This window comes from Otolemur garnettii, unplaced genomic scaffold, assembly GCF_000181295.1.
Source record: "Otolemur garnettii isolate 467f Iridium unplaced genomic scaffold, OtoGar3 scaffold00011, whole genome shotgun sequence".
Classification (NCBI taxonomy): Eukaryota; Metazoa; Chordata; class Mammalia; order Primates; family Galagidae; genus Otolemur; species Otolemur garnettii.
The window spans coordinates 40,945-44,883 of record NW_003852406.1 but is presented as its reverse complement, the minus strand read 5'-3'; the positions used below and the strand labels follow the sequence as shown (position 1 = coordinate 44,883).

Genomic DNA, 3,939 nt, shown 5'->3' with positions numbered 1-3,939 from the left:
AAGTCAAGATTTAATCACATAGGCTCAGGCCAGACATACTGTGAGAACATGTTCCATTTGTTACTTGGCTCTGCCAATACACATAAATCTATTTTGACTTAAGACTGCTTGTGTCAGAAGCAAACATCCACAAAGGAGTCTCCTATCATTCTAATGGAGCTTTGGCTGAGTTCACCAGATGCATCTGCTGGTGGATATGTGGTTTCTACCCAGACCCAGGTCTTAAAATAAAATCACAAAACTTAAATTTTTATGCTCTGGGAAATTTTAATACAACTCATCAGATACAGTACATTTTCTTTGTGTCTCTTTACTTTTTAACTTCAAAAATTCAGAGAGGATAATAAAAATCTACTGTCAATTTTTTTTAATCCTTCAATAATAGCAAAAGACATTGAATTTCCAGGTATCCTGAAGATGCATAGATTGAATAAGGCAGTGTAAACCAGGACACTTTTTATACCATATTGATAGGGCGAGCTCATAGAGACATGGTAGTAATTTCAGGGGTTAGAAGTCTCCCTCCTTATAAGATATTTGAAATATTTATGACAATGTTTCAGTTTATACCTTGAATTGAAAGTTACTTTTACCCCCTTTGTGAACTTTTATTTATTTAAATTGTGTATCTTTAATTTTTGAAAGAGTAATGCCTACAGATGGTGGAAAATACAAATATCATATAGTGCTCACTTTGGCAGCATATATACTAAAATTGGAAGAACATAGAGAAGATTAGCATGGTCCCTGCACAAGGGTGACACATAAACTCGTGAGTGTTCTGTATTTTTTTCACAAGAATGGAAAAGCAAGTATCAACTGTACTCAGTAGTAATATGAAGCTATTGGATGAACTACTACATGCATGTACAAGAGAAAAACTCAATTTAATTCAAGTTGAGAGAGAGGGGGAGAATGGTGGGGGACAGGGGAGGAGGGAGGGGGATTGGCATGCTCCTACTTAATGGGCACATGCAAAGCTGTATGGCATTCCTTTGGGTGTGGGGCACAACTACAACAGGACCTTACCTAACAAATGCAAACATTGTAACCTAATCATTTGTATCCTCATATTAATCTGAAATAAACAAATATAAAAATAAAACATCATATAAAGTATTTAGAAAGCATTCGTTGATTCACCTCTGACCTCAGCCATTTTCCTTACTACAGGAAACCAACATTTTCTGTCTTTTGGATATTTTCTAAAAATATGCATATACATGCTGTGAAATACACACATATGTTCTTTGGTGTGTTCCTTCTTGTTTAATAAATGGAACTTGCCTGCTCACTTAAAATGTCTTGGAAGTCATCTTATGTAATTACAGAAAGAATAGGTTTTCAGGGTATGGATATTCTCCTCCAACTTGCCTACCCTCTGTTGAGGAAGATTTATTACATTATTTCTAAATCTTACATGCGATGACTCAATGTATAACCTAGAGCCTATATACATTAAAAATATCACACTCGTTTCGATCAGTGTGAGGGATCCCTTGGGTGCAATGGAGGATTAAAAGAAGATTGCATTTTTAATTTTGTTAGATTATGTGATACATGATGGATTCTTTCAGCCATATTTGTGGGTACATCTTTAACCATCTCTTTGCCAATACAGTGAGCCATTGAGTCTTTCCATCTTTAGTAACATAATAAGTAAAAATCAGTATTGTAAAATAGTTTACTTTTCATTTATTCTAAGTAAGATGGGCTATATTTTTAAAGTTTAGAAATCTTTAAAATTTTATTTCCTTCTGTTCTTTGTTCCCTTGTCTTATAGATTTTTACCTTATAAATTTGAAGGATTTTTATACATATTTTAAAAATTAGCTCTTTTTATATGATTTGAAAATAATATTCTTAGTTTATCATTGTCCTTGTAACTTACCTATACAAAATATTTTAAAATTATTTATTAATCTTTTGGTCATAGATTATATTCTTTTTAATTTCAATTGTGGGTGTATAAATGTGCCTTTTTACCTAAACAGGGTTCACTGTACCCATGAGGAAGGGGTTTTGCCCATCATTTCCTCCCCTCTAGTCCCAGCTTGGTTTCTATTGAGTTTTACTTCTATGTACTGTGTACTCATTGGTTAGTTCTGATTTAGCAGTGAATACATGTGCTGTGTTTTTCTGTTCTTTAGAGACTTCACTTAGGATAATGGCCTCCAGTTCCATCCAAACTGTTGCAAAAGGGATTAAGTCATCCTTATTAATGATTGAGCAATACTCCATAATATAAATATTTTACTTTTGTTAATGCATTCATGAATTGATAGGTACTTGGGTTGATTTCACACCTCTGAAATTATGAGTTGTGCTATAATACACATTCAAATGCATGCATCTTTTTGATAAAATGATTTCTTCTCTTTTGGGTAAATATCCAGAAGTAGGATTGCTAGAGAGAATGGTGAGTCTACTTTTAGTTCTTTGAGGGATCTCCATAGTATTTCCCATATGGGTTGCAGTAATTTGTAGTGCCACTAATAGCTATGAGAGCTCCTTTCTCTCTGCATCCTCAGAAACAGATTTGCACCATTTATTGAATTGTTAAAGTATTCAACTATGCCAGAGGATTTTTACATTTTTATTTATTTATTTATTGTTGAGAATTCATTGAGGGTACACAGAAGCAGGTTACATTAATTGCTTTTGTTAGATAAGGACACTTTTTTGTTTTTGCAGTTTTTGGCCAGGGCTGGGTTTGAACGTGCTACCTCTGGTATATGGAACCAGCCCCCTAACCCTTGAGCTACATTTGCCGCCCAAGATAAAGATCCTTTTATATTTGTGTCTTGCACCTAAAAGGTGAACTCTATCCCTGAGGGAGAGCCTGAGGGGTCAAGGGATATATTATTATTATTATTATTTTTACTATATCTGCATTAAATAAAATCCTCTTGGGTCTGTATTAGTTTTTTTTTTAGAGACAGCGTCTCATTTTGTCACCCTCAGTAGAGTGCTGTGGTGTCACAGCTTATAGCAACCTCCAGCTCTTGGGCTTAGGTGATTCTCTTGCCTCAGCCTCCCAAGTAGCTGGGACTACAGGCACCCACTACAACGCCAGGCTATTTTTTTGTTGCAGTTTGGCCAGGGCTGGGTTCAAAACCCCCACCCTTGGCATATGGGGCAAGCACCCTACTCACTGAGCCACAGGGTCTGTATTAGATTTTAATGTGCTACTGGATTCCATTTCTTCATATTTTACTTACGATTTATCATCAATTGTCATAGTGATATCTCCTACATTTTTTGTGGCATTATTTGATGCTGTTTGTCTTGTTAGTTAAATTGTTATCCTCGTTTCACAGAAAGGATTTAGAAGTTTTCATTTTTTAGATTTAGAACTTTTAGAGAGATTTAAGCAGCATCAAGTTGTCTGGTCTTAAGACATGTTGCAGACCTCTTCTTAAAGCTGTCTTAGCCTGGTGCTTTGTCAGAAGTACTTGTTTGACAACCTTTATTTCCTTTTATAATTGTCCTGTCTGATTTTCTATTTCCTTTAGAGTAAGTTTTGATAAATATAAGCATTTTTCCAGGGTCAAAGAGTTTTGCTGATAAACTCTATCAACTTTCAAAGAAAGTTGACATAATTAAATATTTTAATAGCTCCACAGTTCAATCCGTTGCTGAGGATGCAGATAGAAAGGAGCTCTCATAAGCTATTGAAAATTATTAGCAATGCACCGGCTCAGAAAATGGGGATGATATGAACACTTTCCAACTCATTTTACAAAGACATATAACTTACTGATTATGTTATTTACATTATGTATATCCTTAGGATTTTAAAAACTTATCCATTTGCCTCTCATGGAATGAGATCAGCAAATTTAAATATTTTTCAAGTTTATTTATTTTGTATTCTTAAATATTTTAACTCCTATGATCTTTGCTTTATGATTCTTTTTCTTTTTTTTCTTTCTTTTT

At 34.3% G+C, this 3,939-nt stretch overlaps 1 non-coding gene across 1 annotated transcript; it reads left to right on the top strand.

Annotated features, from left to right (window-relative positions):
* The first annotated feature begins 685 nt into the window (after positions 1-685).
* On the top strand, positions 686-792 carry LOC111723492. Its single transcript, XR_002772019.1, has one exon. It is a non-coding gene; the product is annotated as a U6 spliceosomal RNA (small nuclear RNA).
* Positions 793-3,939: the final 3,147 nt, after the last annotated feature.